This window comes from Coregonus clupeaformis, chromosome 39 (assembly GCF_020615455.1).
Source record: "Coregonus clupeaformis isolate EN_2021a chromosome 39, ASM2061545v1, whole genome shotgun sequence".
NCBI lineage: Eukaryota > Metazoa > Chordata > Actinopteri > Salmoniformes > Salmonidae > Coregonus > Coregonus clupeaformis.
In genome coordinates, this window is record NC_059230.1 from 13,851,935 (window position 1) to 13,873,908 (window position 21,974).

Below are 21,974 nucleotides of genomic sequence, written 5' to 3' on the forward strand. Positions count from 1 at the left end.
TTCACGAAAAAAGATATATTATGTATCTTCAAAGTGGTAGGCATGTTGTGTAAATCAAATGATACAAACCCCCCAAAAATAAATTGTAATTCCAGGTTGTAAGGCAACAAAATAGGAAAAATGCCAAGGGGGGTGAATACTTTCGCAAGCCACTGTATGCTAATATCCCACTTTACTCACTTAAATTTTCCATAACTATATACAAATACAAATATAAATTACATTCTAAATGTTTTGATATGTCCTCTCAGGAAACTGAGCAGATAACACATTTACAGGATATACTGCTGTAATGATCTATGGCTAAATGAATATAGTAATATTATCAACAACAACAGTTGTGCATCACTCTAACTCGTAGAACACAGATCGTATGAAGAGATCCACTAGTTTATATTCAGATTATAGTAGGCCTATGTGCCATACTTGTCTTTAGGGCTGAGGGATGATGCTGTGCCATTGATGGCCAGCCATGATAATATAATCAGATACAAAGCCTGACAAGTGTAGGTTCAGATATTTCAGAGATGCAGACAGAAGCACACTGCTACAGGTCATAAACCCTCACCTTCACTGCTTGTTGTTTATCTCTGTTTGGCCCTGTCCAATATTAATGCAAATATCAATGCTTTTTTGGGTGACATGTTTATGGTTATCGTTCTATCTCACCACACGCCCCTAAATGTGCTGATGTTAAGCTAATGGATTCAAAGGTAACCTATGGCTCGGGTCCTGTCCAGCTGCCTTCCCCCAGTCACTTGTGTATGCATTGAGCTGATAAGTACTGCAATTCATTTTCCCCATGGCGGAGCACAGTAAAAAACTGGGGAGTAATAATTGCTTCCGGCCGAGACGAGGAAGGCTAAATATGCTTGATTGCCTCCTAAGCCTCAATGCTGGGTAATGAAATATGGCTGTGCCTCGGACAGGAAACTGTGCAGATAGCTTTCTTGTCACTTTTTCTGCTATTCGTTTTTGGGTCTTTTTTTTTACTCCCTCAGCAAACCCAACATCTGTGTCATGTTGTGGCACAGAATCCATCAAAGCGTTGTTAATTTTCATTGAACGTTATCTTTGCGATAATGTTATAATTATAAGGCCAAATCAAGTCCTAATTATGTATTCCTGGCCACATCAAAATGGCCATCCATTAGAATGGACAGGATGTATCAGGTGAACATACTGTAGATAAGGGGAACTCGGCAACCCACACTATTGTTTCAGGCAGGATTTGAGGGAAGACTCCACCACCCGCTTTTACTTGCATAATCACTTTTTTCCATCGTCTGTTTACTTGTAAAATGTATTTAACTAAATGAAGCAGTGGTTTATGCAAATGGATACATCTGAGGATGTTCAGGTTGGCTTCTCAGGTATGACAAACATTCACATCTTAGATATGATTAATCCAATGTTCATTTAAATCCTGGGCAAATTAAAAGAAGAACTGCACTCACAAATTTCACATCAGTGGTCTTGCCATGGCAACACATGTCCGCGCGGTTTCCAGTTTCCGAGGAGGTCCTTTTCATACTATTATACCCACCGCCCTCACAACTTCTTAAAGGTCAACTGCTCCTTCGAACCAACTTCTCTGGTTTTAAACAGCCTATGTGATGTCGATATGAGTCAGAAACATTCATGCTAGTGTCAAAATTGACTACAAAGTGTAAATAGGATAATTTTGGTCATAAAGTCAGTCTTGTGAGTTTGTCACTATTTACTGAAGGGTTGGGTATGGATTCCTTATGTGCCCACTTTTTCCAATAATGCCCAATTGCCCAGAGACAACATGTTGTGGTCCGCCCCCAGCTGCCATGTGGAAATGTGTTGTCAAGTCTGTATATGGGTGCAACTCACGCACATTTCGCTCTGAAAATAGTAGTGAAAATGGGCTTCCATAAAGTTGGTGCAAACTTCCAATGCATTTCAACAATATTGCCAGATGGCCAGGAATGGACAACAGACAGGGTCACTTCAGCTGCATGTCAACCGTCAAACCACTCACTGGTGTTGGTGAGTACGTTAGCTAAATAGATAGCTGGTACTAGCTAGATAGTAGCTACTTTTGGTTATACAATATTATTTGATCATGCTAGCAAGCCAGGCTAGATATGATATCACAGATGAAAGGGCAATGATGCTGTAGCTAACGTGTAATGTGATGTAGCATGTCAGAGGAAGATGTGCATAGATAACGTTAGCTAGTTACCTTGCTAACAAGAGCTAACTGTAGCCCATTGGCATTTAGGGTCAATACAGGGCAGGCCCTTGGATACTAGCTTGCTAGCTAAACATAGAATGTAGCCAGCTTGCTTTCAATAATGTTTCAACTCGAACTGGCTAGCTAATGTTAGCTATCTAGCGAACTCATTTAAACTCGGAAAAATATATGAAAACTATCCTGGATTTGCAAGTTAGGTAGTTAGCCTTCGGGGGCTTTTTTCTGTTAACCCAAAACAACATGCCTGTTATCATAAAAGTGCATTGTCTATTTTCTAGGGCGAAAATAAAGGAAGGATGGTGCTTGTCTACTTCAAATATAGCGATGACTCTAGTAGCAAATAGCAAAACGTATCAGTAAGCATTCAGCAACGTACACAGCTGGTTGCATAGTAACAGTGTCAGCGTCACCGGCTTGAATCTATTCTGTAGTTACGGTCCCTCTATTAGCATATAAATTACTTCCAAACTAGAGAAAGTAATTTTTCTTGCTATATGTTTATTGAGTGATGATATTTTAGATAATTCACAGGCTACGTACAAAACCTGGTGGATTTGTTGTTCAGCAGCGTTGTGGGAACGTCTCAGCCATAACATGAGCTGTTACAGAAGGCTGAGGCAGTGGCCAGACACCAGTCCCGCTTCAGAATAATTGAGAACACTTGAATCAGGTTGGTCACATTTGATCTGGTCAATGGTCAAAATACTTTCTGTCCTGAAATTCACCTAACCACCATTGATAATGTAATCAGTGCTGTGTGTATCTGTGTGTCTTGTACAGTATGTTGTAAGGAGGTGCCACCTTCCACTATGCCAATGGACTACTCCTGGGCCCGGGTGAGTAATGCCAACCAGTCAGTGCCATACCGGCATGTGTCCCTTGTGAATTAGCTGTGATTCTGGATCTCTGATTGGCTGTGTTCAACCGTGTATTTACTGTTGGCTTCCATGTACGGTGACAGACTTTCTCGCTCTCCTTATGTGATATAGGAGCAGGGTCTGATATAGGAGCCCAAGTTGGGCCGGTATCTGTGATTAGAGGGGCCTGGAGCTGATCTACACTGCCATGCCCATCAGGCGTTGGCAAACACCTCAGAAGTGTCAAAAGGTCATTACATAAGACAGTACATCATAAGTGTTTAGTAATATCACCCTTTCAATACATGTGTCACTCATCAAAACGTCCTTGTTTTTCTACAGATGGGTAGAAGAGATGCTTTTGAAATGGAGTCCTCTGACGAAAAGACAGGTTGATACTGATGTCTGAATTGGGAGAGATCTTCCTCTCAGTATTCAAATTAAACAAGACACATTTATTACCTTTTATTGTTTTTTGTTATTGTTGAATTGAATGGGGGGGGGGAACCCTGAGTGTTCTTCAAAAATATCAGGGAACTCCTGTCTTATACGGGACACCATACAGGAAGGTATAATATTTGCACATTGTTATATTAGCAGAACACTGCTACATAATTATGTGAAGTATGGTTTATTCTACATGGAACTGTTACACTTGAAAGTTATCAAAACACTTTGTTTAGAATATCTACATAAATTCAGCAATTATACTCTTCTCATATTAATTACTCAATAGGCTACAGAGTGGTATGAGAAGAGTGCCATCCTCCTGCATCTCACATCTCCCTGCAGCCCCCAGGATCACTCCTACTCCCCAGGAGCTATCATTTGTTGACTTCTGTAACCGTAAAAGCCTTGGTTTTATGCACGTTAACATCAGAAGTCTACTTCCTAAGTTTGAGTTATTCCCTGCGTTAGCACACTCCGCCAACCCTGATGTTCTAGCAGTGTCTGAATCCTGGCTTAGGAAGGCCACCAAAAATTCTGAAATGTCCATCCCCAACTACAACCTTTTCTGTCTAGATAGAACTGCCAAAGGGGGTGGAGTTGCAATCTACTGTATATCCAGGTCTGTGCCCAAACAGTTTGAGCTTCTACTTCTAAAAATTAACCTTTCCAGAAATAAGTCTCTCACTGTTGCCACTTGCTACAGACCCCCCTCAGCCCCCAGCTGTGCCCTAGACACCATATGTGAATTGATTGCCCCCCATTTATCCTCAGAGTTCGTACTGCTTGGTGACCTAAATTGGGATATGCTTAACACCCTGGCCATCCTACAATCCAAACTAGATGCCCTCAATCTCACACAAATTATCAAAGATCCTACCAGGTACAACCCTAAATCCGTAAACATGGGTACCCTCATAGATATCATCCTGACTAACTTACCCTCTAAATACACCTCCACTGTCTTCAACCAGGATCTCAGCGATCACTGCCTTATTGCCTGCGTCCGTAACGGGTCCGCGATCAAACGACCACCCCTCATCACTGTCAAACGCTCCCTAAAACACTTTAGCGAGCAGGCCTTCCTAATTGACCTGGTCCAGGTATCCTGGATGGATATAGATCTCATTCCGTCAGTAGAGGATGCCTGGTTTTCTTTAAAAGTAATTTCCTCTCAATCTTAAATAAACATGCCCCATTCAAAAAATACAGAACTAAGAACAGATATAGCCCCTGGTTCTCCTCAGACTTGACTGCCCTTGACCAGCACAAAAACATCCTGTGGCGTACTGCATTAGCATCAAATAGCCCCCGCGATATGCAACTTTTCAGGGATGTCAGGAACCAATATACACAAGCAGTTAGGAAAGCAAAGGCTAACTTTTTCAAACAGAAATGTGCATCCTGTAGCACTAACTCCAAAAAGTTTTGGGACACTGTAAAGTCCATGGAGAATAAGAGCACCTCCTCCCAGCTGCCCACTGCACTGAGGCTAGGAAACACTATCACCACCGATAAATCTACAATAATCGAGAATTTCAACAATCATTTTGCTACGGCTGGCCATGCTTTCCACCTGGATACCACTACCCCGGCCACCTGCTCTGCACCCTCCGCTGCAACTTGCCCATGCCCCACCCCCCGCTTCTCCTTCACACAAATTCAGACAGCTGATGTTCTGAAAGAGCTGCAAAATCTGGACCCCTACAAATCATCTGGGCTAGACAATCTGGACCCTTTCTTTATAAAACTAGCCTCCGAAATTGTCGCAACCCCTATTACTAGCTGTTCAACCTCTCTTTTCTAACGTCTGAGATCCCCAGAGATTGGAAAGCTGCCGCGGTCATCCCCCTCTTCAAAGTGACACTCTAGATCCAAACTGTTACAGACCTATATCCATCCTGCCCTGCCTTTTGAAAGTTTTTGAAAGCCAAGTTAACAAACACATCACCGACCATTTCGAATCCCACCGTACCTTCTCCGCTATGCAATCCGGTTTCCGAGCTGGTCATGGGTGCACCTCAGCCACGCTCAAGGTCCTAAACGATATTATAACCGCAATCGATAATAGACAGTACTGTGCAGCCGTCTTCATCGACCTGGCCAAGGCTTTCGACACTGTCAACCACCACATTCTTATTGGCAGAATAAATAGCCTTGGTTTCTCAAATGACTGCCTCGCCTGGTTCACCAACTACTTCTCAGATAGAGTTCAATGTGTCAAAACGGAGGGCCTGTTGTCTGGACCTATGGCAGTCTCTATGGGGGTGCCACAGGGTTCAATTCTTGGGCTGACTCTTTTCTCCGTGTATATCAATGATGTCGCTCTTGCTGCTGGTGACTCTCAGATCCACCTCTACGCAGACAACACCATTTTGTATACATCTGGCCCTTCATTGGACACTGTGTTAACAAACCTCCAAACGAGCTTCAATGTCATACAACACTCCTTCAGTAGCCTCCAACTGCTCTTAAACACTAGTAAAACTAAATGCATGCTCTTCAATCGAACGATGCTGGCACCCGCCCACCCGACTAGAATCACTACTCTCGATGGGTCTGACCTAGAGTATGTGGACAACTACAAATACCTAGCTGTCTGGTTAGACTGTAAACTCTCCTTCCAGACTCACATTAAGAATCTCCAATCCAAAGTTAAATCTAGAATTGGCTTCCTATTTCGCAACAAAGCCTCCTTCACTCATGCTGCCAAACATGCCCATGTAAAACTGACTATCCTACCGATCCTTGACTTCGGCGATGTCATTTACAAAATAGCCTCCAACACTCTACTCAGCAAATTGGATATAGTCTATCACAGTGCCATCCGTTTTGTCACCAAGCCCCATATACTGCCCACCACTGTGACCTGTACGCTCTTGTTGACTGGTCCTCACTACATATTCGTCGCCAAACCCACTGGCTCCAGGCCATCTATAAATCACTGCTAGGCAAATCCCCGCCTTATCTTAGCTCATTGGTCACCATAGCAACATCCACCCGTAGTATGCGCTCCAGCAGGTATATCTCACTGGTCATCCCCAAAGCCAACACCTCCTTTGGCCGCCATTCCTTCCAGTTCTCTGCTGCCAATGACTGGAACTAATTGCAAAAATCGCTGAAGCCGGAGACTCTTATCTCCCTCACTAACTTTAAGCATCAGTTGTCAGAGCACCTTACCGATCACTGCACCTGCACACAGCCCATCTGAAATTAGCCCACCCAACTACCTCATCCCCATATTGTTATTTATTTTGCTCATTTGCACCCCAGTATCTCTATTTGCACATCATCTCTTGCACATCTATCATTCCAGTGTTAATACTAATTGTAATTATTTTGCACTATAGCCTATTTATTGCCTTACCTCCATAACTTGCTACATTTGCACACACTGTATATATATATTTTTTTTTTCTGTTGTATTTTTGACTTTATGTTTTGTTTTACCCCATATGTAACTCTGTGTTGTTGTTTTTATCGCACTGCTTTGCTTTATATTGGCCAGGTCGCAGTTGTAAATGAGAACTTGTTCTCAACTGGCTTACCTGGTTAAATAAAGGTTAAATAAAAAAAATAATCTGCCTGCTGGACCCATGGGTTGAGTCAAACTCTGTCATGTCCAGGATGGACTGTCATGCACTCCACCCCTCCTGCCACCTGACTGCACCTGTCCGTGACCTGTAATACAGTGCCTTCAGAAAGTATTCAAACCTCTTGACTTATTCCACATTTTTTGTGTTACAGCCTGAATTCAAAATGGATTAAATATTGTAAAACATTCAGCCATCTACACACAATACCCCATAATGACAAATGTAAAACTTTTTTTTTTTTTTTTTCAAATGTATTGAAAATGAAATACAGAAATATCTAATTTACATAAGTATTCACACCCCTTTGCTATGACACTCCTAATTGAGATCAGGTGCATCCAATTTCCTTTGATCATCATCCTGGAGATGTCACTTGTCAACTTGATTGGAGTCCAATTGTGGCCAATTCAATTATTTGGACATGATTTAGAAAGAAACACACCTGTCTATACACTGAGTGCACAAAACATTATGAACACATTCCTAATATTGAGTTGCACCCCCTTTTGCCCTCAGAACAGCCTCAGTTCATCGGGGCATGGACTGCTTTTACAAAGTATTGACTCAGGGGTGGGAATTCTTATGTACATGAGATATTTCTGTATATCATTTTCACTAAATTCACAATATATTTAATCAATTTTAAAGTCAGGCTGTAACACACCAAAATGTGGAATAAGTCAATTGGTATGAATACTTACTGAAGGCACTGTCTATATCATAGATGGGACTTGATCACCCACTGGAGATCACCCACTGGAGACAGAACCTTACCCAGAGAGCTGTGCATTTCAATGTGTGGTTAGACAACCAAATCCTTATATTTGGCCAAATAGACAAATGCCATTCTAGTTCTGGTTAGGCAGCTGAAGTTGTACTCTATACACAACTTATTTGTATTTGCTAGGTAAGTTTAGGCATACTGTCATTATAAGCAAATGAATATGATATTTACAGCATAAAATGTTTTGTCTTTGTAACACAAACACACTCATTAACTTTTTTGTTGACAAATGTATCTACACTCATGCTGGGAGATGTTTGTGCAATGTCCACATGTAGCCTACACCTATTGTAGGGATATTAGTAGTTCTGGGATTTGTCCCCCGGGAAAGATCTAACAGTGGACAAAACTAGCAAGTTATAGAATATTGTGTTGTAGGACCAATGATTGTGTTGTATGACAATTCACAGTTGATACCGTTTCCACAGTAACATGTCGTTACATGACGTGATGAAACGTTGAAACTAAGTTGCAAGCTACTTTCATAGCAAGATGTTGTAGAGCGAGTGTCTTATGAAACACATTCCAGACACTGGCATAAATGATTTGACAGATAAATATCAGCTAGATAGGATAGCCAGCTGCAGCTATCACCAAGCCTTGCTAGCTAGCTGCTGTCAGTTTGTCTAAACACAAGGTCAGCGAAGGCTTTAGCCTACACATAGAACTGAATTAGGTGACCATCTTGAGATGGCGAGTCAGTCAGGAGGGAAGACGTCCTCAACTTCAATACTACATTTTCTCCATAGCTTAGCTAGCTTAGTTTACCTCACTGTACTCACTACTGCCCTTTTTTTGTTGTGATTGAATGGCAAGAAATACCCACATCTAACCACACCCCCAAGACAACTCATGTTTGCCTTCAGTCATGGCCACTAGTATTTCTTAATGAGCATTGATGAAAAACAGTGACCTTTAAACATGATGACTGAAATTAGGGTGCATCCAATTTGGCAATAAAAAAAAATTATAAAAAAATATCACTGCGTCATTTTCTCGGAACAACCTAAAGCACATTTCTCCCTTTTGGTTCAATAAGCAGCTAATATTTATGGGCACCGTAGCATTTAGCAGGGAATAACTCTACAAGTGTAATTTGTAGTGCTGCTTTAAGGAGAATGTAATTACATACTGTATGTTTTCATTATAGGCCACAAAGCCAATCAATATTTCTGCTAAGTAATTTTTAGGATTGTCCATGAAATGTGTGTATTACCCGCCAAGCGGGAGTTTGCCACCCAAATGGTGCCAATGATAAGATGTTGTTTTGTTGTTACATAATGGTTAATTCTAGAAACAAATCAACATTGAAATATGATGATATGCTTTAATAATATGATTTCTGTGACAAGATGTCATGTTGCAGTTATATTTCCTGAGTCATTAATATTTTCTCTCTCTTGTCGTTCCAGTTCTCTTTCCTGAGACAACAACCACAGGATGAGGCTTGAGAGGAGGTACGATTTTGAGATGGATGTGATGTGTTGAAATGTGATTGCCAATTTGGAGCCATTATGTCCATGCATTGAGTGCCAGAGCTGCCTGGATGGGTTAACAAGGCTGACACTGGTCCCGCACAATCAACCAGTGTGGACAATAGATTAGCCACATTGGGCATAACAATACAATTTGTTAATTACTATTTCAATTAGCCCTTGGATTGGGATTAATTCCATTTGCAAATCAGTCATTTCAGATAATGTTCTGTCCCTGAATTGAAAACAAGCATAAAATAGTGCTCACTGAAAGAAATGTACAATCAATCTCTTACATAGAAACGGAATCAACCCCAAATCTGATGGCTCGGCTTGGGTCTCTGTTCTGCCATCTCTCCTTTGGTTAGTGGAGAGAAAAGGCTGGATCTGGCAAGCCAAACCTTATAGGGACAGGGAGACTGACTGGCTCTGATGAGGCCAGACTGGCCATGCCTTGTGCTGTGTACCAGCCTTCAGATGCCTGATTGATAGAGCGTGATGAGACTGCCACAGAGGAGGCAGACTAGGAGAGATAGACTAGATAAGGATGTGGCTGGTGATGAGGATGTATTTGGAACACATGGAGAATGAAGTAGGGAAATGAAGTGACCGGCTGGATTGCGTTGTGGACTTGTGAAGAATTAGGTGTGCAGCAGGGATGCATGTTAAGGCCGCACAAGTTTAGGACTAGTTGAATTAACACTGGCAGCGAAGTTGGTTCATTATGTTGCAATTTATTGTTAAGATTGTTCCAAAACTTTGATAATGGTCTACTAAATCCTCGTTGAAAATAACAATATATGAATTGCTATGCAAAAACATTAAACCACTATAACTTTGTGTAACAGAGCTACATAAAAATAGCTGGTCGTCTAAAATTGCTAAAGTAGTTAATTGCCTTTATACACTGCTGTCTAAACACCTGCTTTGGACATCATGTTAGTCCGTATTGTGGACACATGGTACATTGGCAGGGCAACTAGTGTAGTGCTAAATCTCTGTACTGGGATTTCCACTGTTAGTGATTTCAAACTCAATAAAGGCCCCATGTTTTACTTTTATTTTAGCATGTGGACAGAAGGCTCACTCACTAGAACGCCAATGTATTATTAGTCTCTCACATATGTGTAGGGAATCCAGAGAGAGAGAGAGAGAGAGAGAGAGAGAGGGAGGGAGAGAGGGAGAATGAACGAGAGGGTAGCAGTGTGTGCTCGTGAGGGATTGAGGTAGAGTGAGAAGGCAAGAGAGAGCATGGAGGAGAAATAGAGCAAGCTAGTAAGAAAGCAATGGAGAGAGAGGGGGAGCACTAGTAGCACTATCGGGTTAAGGAGTAGCCCCCGAGCTCTTATCTCCTGCCTGCCAAGCCCTGACCGGGGGCCCTGGCCCCAGCCTCTACTCCCTCCTGGTGTGGCTCCCCGTAAGCCCTGCTAAGCAAGGCGCCCAGGTGAAATGAGCAATTCCCATTCAGAGGCAGCTCAGAGACTCCCCCAGCGAAATGGCTGCTCACTTTGGCTGATCAATGCACTCTCTCTCCCCTGTGCACTGCTGCAGAGTAATAGCCAGCAAAAAAAAAGGGAAGGGAAAGAAAGAGAGAGAGAAATGTTAGCAGAGCATTTAATGATATTTGCCACGGTCTCTATGACTGAGCACTGTCGAAGGGAGATGGGGTGCTTTGCATAAACTCAAAGCACACGCAATATTGCTGTCGTCGCTGTGAAAGTGGCAGCGCCAGCCCCGCCGGATATGAGAATATTTCAGCAGGCTGCACTGAAATTTCTTCCAATATGAATGATATTAACAATAATCATTTTGAATTACTGGGGTGTATAAAAAAAATAATCCAGAATGACTCTATATTGCGGAGACTCGTGTGTCTGACATTTACACTACATAGAAGATGTACTTTATAATACCACACATTGCTGATAGATAGAATCGAGTGACATAGTACTCATGATACACACACTGAGTATTATGACTGGATGTGCTTCCATCACTGCAACAGTAATTGATACTAAAACTGCAGCTGTTTCTACAAACCATAATACCTTACTTTAACATTATCCACTATTTCAGTCTCCTTTAGTGATGGCGATATGTACTGTATATACATATAGTTCCAAAACCATTGGGACAGTGAACATTTGTTGTTGTTTTGCCTCTGTGCTCCAGCACTGGATTATAAATGATACAATGACAATGAGGTTAAAGTGCAGACTTTAACTAAATTTAGGGTATTTTCATCCATATTTGGTGAACTGTTTAGAAATTACAGTACTTTTTGTACCTTTTAGGGGACCAAAAGTATTGGGACAAATTCACTTATATGTGTAGTAAAGTTTATATTAAAGTTTAGTTCAAAAGTTTAGTGAACTGTACCGTAGAAAGACTAATAGATTATCTGATGGTTCTTTGCAACATATTGATCTGTTTCCCATTTATGGTCTTTTGGATGATGTAGTTCCTACTAGATTGTTGTGTGCTATAGGTGATGCTGTAAGTTAGCCACCAGTTGTGTAGAAAATACCCTAGTTGATGGAAGTAAACATTTCATAAGTGGTCTTGGAACAGTTTAAGAGAGGGAAGTTGCAAACAATTCCCTGTTTGTAGCACGTTTAAAGAAGGACTCATCTTGTCACATTTGGTTGAACACTCTCAAGGCCAGATTGTCAACTTATGACAACAAACTGGCAGCTGTCCTTTTATTTAGGAAACCATGACCTGGTCCAAAAAATATCCTAACCCCTACTCCCTATAGGCACATGTATAGATCAGACCAGAAATAATATATAATTAACTCTCCCTTGCTAATCAGAGGTGGAATTAGTTTATACCTTTCCAGTCCTTTCAGATGTACAGTAGGTGACGTGTCTAATCTAGGGTGTAGGGTTTTATTGAGGTTGTCTGGATGTGACCCATTGTTCATGATGACACAGGCCTACTCAACCAACATCGACTCAACTAATATCATAGGCCCCAATTCTGAGAAACAGCTCATTTTCTATATCCGTCTTTCTTAGCTTTGCTACGTCATTCCCACAGTAAAAAAAACAAAAACAAACTTGGCTTCAACGTGGCCCCTGTTGTATACAGTACCATCCTAATCAGACGTGCCAGAGATGAATCGCTGTTGATTACAGAACGAGAGTAAGGCAGGGAGAGCAGAGAAATTAGGCCTTTCTCCAAGTATAGTGCACAGACGTGCCTGTAAGAAAATCCAAGCTTTGTGTACAAGCTTGGCAGAAGCAGGTGCGAAGGGTTGAATCCACCCTGCCATCAGCATGTCATATCCTTAATATACTCCAATTATTAGGGATATAATGTGCCGCCACATCTCGGGGAGGAAATGTCAAAGCACCCATTTTACAGAGCTCAGAGGCAGTTTTGCCTGCATTTTTTTCCAAACAGGGAAGAAAAGATAGAGAGAACAACAAGTAGCTCTCCCCATTTCATCATTAATGTTGAAGAGAGAAAGGGGAAGAGATAGGCTGATGGACAGAGCGAGGGAGCAAAGGAAATATACTGAGCTTGAAGAGAGCAGAATAGGAGGATTCTAAGAGAGTGTCACGTTCGTTCAAGGACGGGTCAGACCAAGGCGCAGCGTGATATGCATACATGTTTATTTACAACGAATAAACACACGACAAAACAACAAACCAAACGAAACGTGAAGTCCAAAGGCTGAACACAAAACTAGCCTAAACACGGAACAAGATCCCACAACTAACGAGTGCCAATAGGCTGCCTATGTATGATCCCCAATCAGAGACAACGAGCGACAGCTGCCTCTGATTGGGAACCACACCGGCCAACATAGATCTACACATACTAGATATTACACATAGATATACACAATATAGAATATACACACCCTGACTCAACATATAAGAGTCCCCTGAGTCAGGGCGTGACAGAGAGAGAGAGAGAGAGAGAGAGAGAGAGAGAGAGAGAGAGAGAGAGAGAGAGAGAGAGAGAGAGAGAGAGAGAGAGAGAGAGAGAGAGAGAGAGAGAGAGAGAGAGAGAGAGAGAGAGAGAGAGAGAGAGAGAGAGAGAGAGAGAGAGAGAGAGAGAGAGAGAGAGAGAGAGAGAGAGAGAGAGAGAGAGAGAGAGAGAGAGAAAGAAATGTTGGCAGAGATAGTTATGTCACTGGAGAAACAGTGAGAGGGTGAGTTGAAAGTGGAGAAAATTTAGATATGTAGAGAAAAATAGACAGACAGACAGACAAGCATAGAAAGATAGTGACAATAGGATAATATGAGAGAGAAGATAGATTGATTTTAAAAAAGGGCAAAAAATGAGAAGGCTGGTTAATGTTCACTTCAATGACTGCAATAACCGTTATGACATTCAAATGGGAAATTACCCCAATACGGAACAGGCTGAGACAGCAACTTGCATGTAAATAAAGACAACATCATGACATATTTGCTAGTGTCAGGATTTTTGCAAAGCACGCCTTGAACACCACTTGACCCTGGGCATCCCTCAAGTGCTTGTGTTTGCATTAGTGTGTGTGTGTGTGTGTGTGTGTTTGTATGTGTGTGCGTGTGTGTAACCGTGTGTGTGTGTGTGCGTGTGTGTGAGCGTGTGTGTGTGTGAGCATGTGTGTGTGTGAGAATATGTGCAAGCAAGCGTGTGATGGACTTTGACCCGTTTTGTCCGAGACAGAAATAAAGTGGAAACCTTTTACAGGATGGACAATATAATAATTTCCGGGGGATACTAAATAAAAGCAATCAATTCACCACAGTGGTTATTCATAACTCAACATCGTATTGACAGTAGAACCTCATTAGGATCCACATTCACATATTTACATTGTACTTCTATACTGTACTGTACAACACTATATAACTGTCAGCTTTATGTCCGAAGACGGTTCTCCAGTAACCCATCATTCCATTGTAACTGAAACAGGGTAGATAGTTATTAAGCCACTGTCGCCAAGTAACCCATAATTCCACTATAACTCAATGTCGCCCGAACATAATTGGTTGGGCGGGATGGAAATGTTACCAGGTATTTGCATCCAACTCAAATTGGACAAACTAATTGAGCAGGTTTACTGTTATGGCCAACACGTTTCATAGGTACTCATACATGCAGCTAATTCAATGATTACTCTACACTGAATTGTGAAGGCCAATAGTCGTGTTTGCACTAGAGACTGCTGGTTTGTTTGCTATGACATTCATGGATGTATTGGTGATTTGGGATCTTTGTATTTCCAAATATTAGAAATTTGTTGAAAAGTCATGTGTAACACCTTTATTACATATTGGTGTCACATAAACAAGCTAGTAAAAAGGGATTAATTGGTGATGTGTTACAGGAGGGGGTCGCAGTTCCGGAGCAACCCACTAGGTGTCATCCTCTGACAACCTTAGGCACCTCCTCACTCACAGTCGGGACTAATCATCTTCCTATTGGTGTCGCCTGTGTCTATCTGATTCACCTGTGTATTTATGCCCTCACTTCCCTGTGTTCCCTTACTCAGTTTTCTCTGCTAGTTTCACTATGCCAAGCAGTACTAATCAGCGTCTGATCACGGGACGTATGGTCAGATACGTGAGAAGTGTTCTCCCTGTTTATTTATTATTTCAGTCATAGTTAGTATTTCATAGTTTTGTCTGTCTGCCTTTTTTTGGAGTCTTATTTGTGCCGCCTTTGTTTTTCGTGTAAAGTCCATTATTTTGTATCCTGGCTTTGGGACCATGAGTAAAGTTCCTTGTTTCACCATCTCTGCCTACTGCCTACTGTCTAACCTGCACCGCACCTGGGTCATCAGAAATATCTGATGGCGCCGGAGAAGATGGCTGCCGTTTTACAGCCCTCTAACCAATTGTACTATTATGTGTGTTTTTTCGCGTTATTTGTAATTTATTCTGTACATAATGTTTCTGTCATCGTCTCTTATAACCAAAAATAGCTTCTGGATATCAGGACAGCAATTACTCACCTCGTATTGGACTAAGATTTTTTCTTCAACGAGTCAGACGTGAAGGATATGCTACAGACACCCGACAAGGCCCAAATCCCCGTCATTCGCAGGAGAAAGAGACGGAGATATCGTGGACGTAGGTCGGGGTGCCTTGTAAGGATCCGACGGCGAGCGAGTAAACTGCCTCTTCCATCAATCCTATTAGCCAATGTTCAATCATTTGAAAATAAATTAGATGACCTAATATTACGGTTATCCTACCAACGGGACATTAAAAACTGTAATATCTTATGTTTCACCGAGTCGTGGCTGAACGACAACATGAACAACATACAGCTGACGGGATATACGCTACATCGGCAGGTTAGAACGGCTGACTCCGGTAAGACAAGGGGTGGCGGTGTATATTTGTAAACAACAGCTGGTGTACAAAATCAAATACTAAGGAAGTCTCGAGGTTTTGCTCGCATGAGGTAGAGTATCTTATGATAAGCTGTAGACCACACTATTTACCAAGAGAGTTTTCATCTATATTTTTCATAGCTGTCTATTTACCACCACAAACCAATGCTGGCATTAAGATTGCACTCAATGAGCTGTATAAGGCCATAAGTCACCAGGAAAACGCTCATCCAGAGGCAGCACTCCTAGTGGCCGGGGACTTTAATGCAGGGAAACTTACATCTGTTCTACCTAATTTCTACCAGCATGTTAAATGTGCAACCAGAGGGGAAAAAACTCTAGACCACCTTTACACCACACACATAGACTCATACAAAGCTCTCCCTCGCCCTCCATTTGGCAAATCTGACCATAACTCTATCATCCTGATTCCTGCTTAAAAGCAAAAACTAAAGCAGGAAGCACCAGTGACTCGCTTAATAAAAAAGTGGTCAGATGACGCAGATGCTAAGCTACAGGACTGTTTTGCCAGCACAGACTGGAACATGTTCCGGGATTCTTCAGATAGCATTGAGGAGTACACCACATCAGTCACTGGCTTCATCAATAATAATAATAATAATAATATGCCATTTAGCAGACGCTTTTATCCAAAGCGACTTACAGTCATGCGTGCATACATTTTTGTGTATGGGTGGTCCCGGGGATCGAACCCACTACCTTGGCGTTACAAGCGCCGTGCTCTACCAGCTGAGCTACAGAGGACCACAATAAGTGCATCGATGACGTCGTCCCCACAGTGACCGTACGTACATACCCCAACCAGAAGCCATGGATTACAGGCAACATCCGCACTGAGCTAAAGGGTAGAGCTGCCGCTTTCAAGGAGCGGGACTCTAACCCGGACGCTTATAAGAAATCCCGCTATGCCCTCCGACGAACCATCAAACAGGCAAAGAGTCAATACAGGACTAAGATTGAATCGTACTACACCGGCTCTGACACTCGTTGGATGTGGCAGGGCTTGAAAACTATTACAGACTACAAAGGGAAGCACAGCCACGAGCTGCTCAGTGACACGAGCCTACCAGACGAGCTAAACCACTTCTATGCTCGCTTCGAGGCAAGCAACACTGAAGCATGCATGAGAGCACCAGCTGTTCCGGATGACTATGTGATCACACTCTCCGTAGCCGATGTGAGTAAGACTTTTAAGCAGGTCAACATTCACAAGGCCCCAGCGCCAGACGGATTACCAGGATGTGTACTCCGAGCATGTGCTGACCAACTGGCAAGTGTCTTCACTGACATTTTCAACATGTCCCTGACTGAGTCTGTAATACCTACATGTTTAAAGCAGAACACCATAGTCCCCGTGCCCAAGGAAACTAAGATAACCTGCCTAAATGACTACCGACCCGTAACACTGACGTCTGTAGCCATGAAGTGCTTTGAAAGGCTGGTCATGGCTCACATCAACACCATTATCCCAGAAAACCTAGACCCACTCCAATTTGCATACCGCCCCAACAGATCCACAGATGATGCAATCTCTATTGCACTCCACACTGCCCTTTCCCACCTGGACAAGAGGAACACCTACGTGAGAATGCTATTAATTGACTACAGCTCAGCGTTCAACACCATAGTGCCCTCAAAGCTCATCACTAAGCTAAGGATCCTGGGACTAAACACCTCCCTCTGCAACTGGATCCTGGACTTCCTGACGGGCCGCCCCCCAGGTGGTAAGGGTAGGTAACAACACATCTGCCACGCTGACCCTCAACAAGGGGGCCCCTCAGGGGTGCGTGCTCAGTCCCCTCCTGTACTCCCTGTTCACCCATGACTGCATGGCCAGGCACGACTCCAACACCATCATTAAGTTTGCCGACGACACAACAATGGTAGGCCTGATCACCGACAACAATTAGACAGCCTATAGGGAGGTCAGAGACCTGGCCATGTGGTACCAGGATAACAACCTCTCCCTCAACGTGACCAAGACAAAGGAGATGATTGTGGACTACAGGGAAAAAAAGAGGACTGAGCACGCCCCCATTCTCATAGATGGGGCTGTAGTGGAACAGGTTGAGAGCTTCAAGTTCCTTGGTGTCCACATCACCAACAAACTATCATGGTCCAAACACACCAAGACAGTCGTGAAGAGGGCACGACAAAGCCTATTCTCCATCAGGAGACTGAAAAGATTTGGCATGGGTCCTCAGATCCACAAAAAGTTGGACAGCTGCACCATCGAGAGCATCCTGACTGGTTGCATCACCGCCTGGTATGGCAACTGCTCGGCCTCTGACCGCAAGGCACTACAGAGGGTAGTGCGTACGGCCCAGTACATCACTGGGGCCAAGCTTCCTGCCATCCAGGACCTCTATACCAGGCGGTGTCAGAGGAAGGCCCTCAGAATTGTCAAAGACTCCAGCCACCCTAGTCATAGACTGTTCTCTCTGCTACCGCATGGCAAGTGGTACCAGAGCGCCAAGTCTAGGTCCAAAATGCTTCTCAACAGCTTCTACCCCCAAGCCATAAGACTCCTGAACTGCTAATCATGGCTACCCGGACTACTTGCACTGCCCCCCCACCCCCACCCCCCACCCCATCTTTTTACGCTGCTGCTACTCTGTTAATTATTTATGCATAGTCACTTTAACTCTAGCCACATGTACATATTACCTCAACTACCTCAACTAGCCGATGCCACCGCACATTGACTCTGCACCGGTACCCCCCCTGTATATAGCCTCCCTACTGTTATTTTATTTTACTTCTGCTCTTTTTTTCTCAACACTTTTTTAGTTGTTGTTGTTTTATTTTATTTTTTTATTAAAAAATAAATGCATTGTTGGTTAAGGGCTGTAAGTAAGCATTTCACGGTAATGTCTACACCTGTTGTATTCGGCGCATGTGGCCAATAAAATTTGATTTGATTTGATTCACACCTCACACCAACCCTTACAGTGATGCCAAGGGTTTTTTGCTTTGGTGATGGGGTATTGCTTCTTCACGTTGTTTTCACAGTCTCTACAGCAGGCAAATCCATATGTACAGTGCATACGGACAGTATTCAGACCCCTTTACTTTTTCCACACTTGGTTACGTTACAGCCTTATTCTAAAATAGATTTATTTTATTTTTTTCTCATCAATCTACACACAATACCCCAGAATGACAAATTAAAAAACAGAAATTTTTGCAAATGTATTAAAAATAAAAAACAGAAATACCTTATTTACATAAGTATTCAGACCCTTTGCTATGAGACTCGAAATTGAGCTCAGGTGCATCCTGTTTCCATTGATCATCCATGAGATGTTTCTACAACTTGATTGGAGTCCACCTGTGGAAAATTCAATTGATTGGACATGATTTGGAAGGCACACACCTGTCTATATAATGTCCCACAGTTGACAGAGCAAAAAACCAAGCCTCGAGGTCGAAGGAATTGTCCGTAGAGCTCCGAGACAGGATTGTGTCGAGGCACAGATCTGGGGAAGGGTACCAAAACATTTCTGCATCATTGAAGGTCCCCAAGAACACAGTGGCCTCATCATTCATAAATGGAAGAAGTTTGGAACCACCAAGACTCTTCCTATAGCTGGCCGCCCGGGCCAAACTGAGCAATCGGGGGAGAAGGACCTTAGTCAGGGAGGTGACCAAGAACCCGATGGTCACTCTGACAGAGCTCCAGAGTTCCTCTGTGGAGATGGGAGAACCTTCCAGAAGGACAACCATCTCTGCAGCACTCCACCAATCAGGCCTTTATGGTCGAGTTGCCAGACGGAAGCCACTACTCAGTAAAAGGCACATGACAACCCACTTGGATTTTGCAAAAGGCACCCAGAGGACTAAGCCCATGAGAAACAAAATTCTCTGTTTTGATGAAACCAAGATTGAACTCTTTGGCCTGAATGCCAAGAATCACATCTGGAGGAAACCTGGCACCATCCCTACAGTGAAGCATGGTGGTGGCAGTATCATGCTCTGGGGATGTTTTTCAGCGGCAAGGACTGGGAGACTAGTCAGGATCGAGGGAAAGATGAACTAAGTACAGAGAGATCCTTGGTGAAAACCTGCTCCAGAGCGCTCAAGACCTCAGACTGGGGTGAAGATTCACCTTCCAAAAGGACAGCAACCCTAAGCACACAGCCAAGACAACGCAGGAGTGGCTTCAGGACACGTCTCTGAATGTCCTTGAGTGGCCCAGCCAGAGCCTGGACTTAAACCTGATTGAACATCTCTGGAGAGACCTGAAAATAGCTGTTCAGCGACTCTCCCCATTCAACCTGACAGAGCTTGAGAGGATCTGCAGATAAGAATGGGAGAAACTCCCCAAATACAGGTGTGCCATGCTTGTAGCGTCATACCCAAGAAGACTTGAGTCTGTAATCACTGCCAAAGGTGCTTCAACAAAGTACTGAGTAAATGGTCTGAATATTTATGTAAATGTGTTTTTTCCGTTTTTTATTTTTATACATTTGCTAACATTTCTAAAAACTTATTTTTGCTTTATCATTGTGGTGAATTGTGTGTAGATTGATAAGGGGGGGAAAAACTATTTAATCAATTTCAGAATAAGGCTGTAACGTAAAACAAAATGTGTTAAAAGTGAAGGGGTCTGAATACTTTCCGAATGCACTGTAGATGATAGCAGGATCACATGATAGCAGGTAATCATTAGTCCATCATTTGCCTGAGCAAAGGAGCAATTGATTAGCTTTTCAATTCCACATTCACTTCTCAGTGTCAAGACAAATCCGCTAGTAATCATTCAAAAACGCCAAGGATCATTAATCGGTGGACACACTCTCGACTCTCCCCTTCACACACCAAAAAAAGTCCCATCAATCAAAAGAGATACCTCTTGCATGTGCTTCTTTTACTTTCCCCTTTCAACATGTGGTTCCTTTTTGTCGAGATTGGGTAATGGACGACACATTTTGAATACGGCTATAATGGAACTTAAAGGGTTTTTGAAGGAAAGTAGATGACAGCACATCTTTGCCCATCATGGAGAAGGATGTAACAGAAAGCATGGAGTCGATGCCTATGATGGCAAATGCCAATAGTCAATAACATTCTAGCATTCTTGAGCTTTGATGTATCCTCTAGAGGTGGCGTTTTTCCAACTAGCCAAAACAACACAGTAGGCATACAATTAATACATTTCCATTTAATGCTGACCATTTTCATTGATTTCAACAAAAACAACAATAAAATGTTTGGTTAATCTGTACTCCTACCTGCACAGTCTTAAAGTAACGGGCATAGAAAAATTAAATATGGCGATGGTACCTGTATGTTCTCACAACCCCTTGATTTGTCGCCCTTGGCTTTTTGCACGACTTGACCAAATGGGCAACGCATCTATGTCACTGAATCTACGTTATATTAGAATATCTCATAAAGGCCTGCTGTATAAATGTCACTCTCTCATCTCATGAAATTTTTGCCTTTCATTTGGCACATTCTCTCCCGTCCCCTTTGTGACAAAAACCAACTGACTGTGGGTATTAACAGGGCTCTGACTCTATCACTCTCTCTCAACAACTCCCACATTATTAAAATGCTAATCGTGCCAACAATCAAGCCCAGTCCATGTCATGCAGCCCAAAACCACACAATCAGAACATACAATAGATGTTTTCATGTTTTCATCACCCCCACTATCGCAGGACTTGTTTACATCGGTGTCAGTCAATACTCTCTGCAGGTACATTAACATGCTTTGTCGCAGACAATAGCCGCCGTGATTCCCCCGGGGCTTGTCGCACGCCAAATCTTAGTTGTACACGGGGAGGCAATTATTAAAGGAGGTGATGAATAGAATATTTGAATATCTGAATGCTTTAAAAAGGGATAGAGGACGAGACGCGTCATAATTTATACTGCGCACAGAAGAATTGCGGACATGCTTGAGCGACTTCAAAAGTTTTCAATGGGAAATGAGACACAGGAATATGAGTTTCTCACAACCATTACCTTGAGCTCTGCAGCGTGTGCTAATACCAAGCTAGCATTAGTTTCTGGAATACACATTACACAGCAGCCCCCAAAAGACTAGGCACAAAATAAACGAATAAGTAAGCTGTGACATGTAATTCTAAATGTCTTAACCACTACAGTGTCACACATCTCAGATCTGCACTTCTTCCTTTGGATGTTCTCATTTGTATCCACACCTGTGTCATTCACAGCTTTGCGTCTTAAGCTAATTTCATGGTCTAGGGGTTTGG

At 42.7% G+C, this 21,974-nt stretch overlaps 1 protein-coding gene across 42 annotated transcripts in view; it reads left to right on the top strand.

Annotated features, from left to right (window-relative positions):
• LOC121554718 (receptor-type tyrosine-protein phosphatase delta-like) overlaps positions 1-21,974 on the top strand; it is a 597,272-nt gene that overhangs the window by 237,482 nt on the left and 337,816 nt on the right. For all 42 annotated transcript variants that reach the window (XM_045211917.1, XM_045211930.1, XM_041868419.2 and 39 more), the window contains exon 7: positions 9,321-9,365. The gene's annotated coding sequence lies outside the window, so the exon portion shown is untranslated. The remainder of the gene's footprint in view (positions 1-9,320; positions 9,366-21,974) is intronic.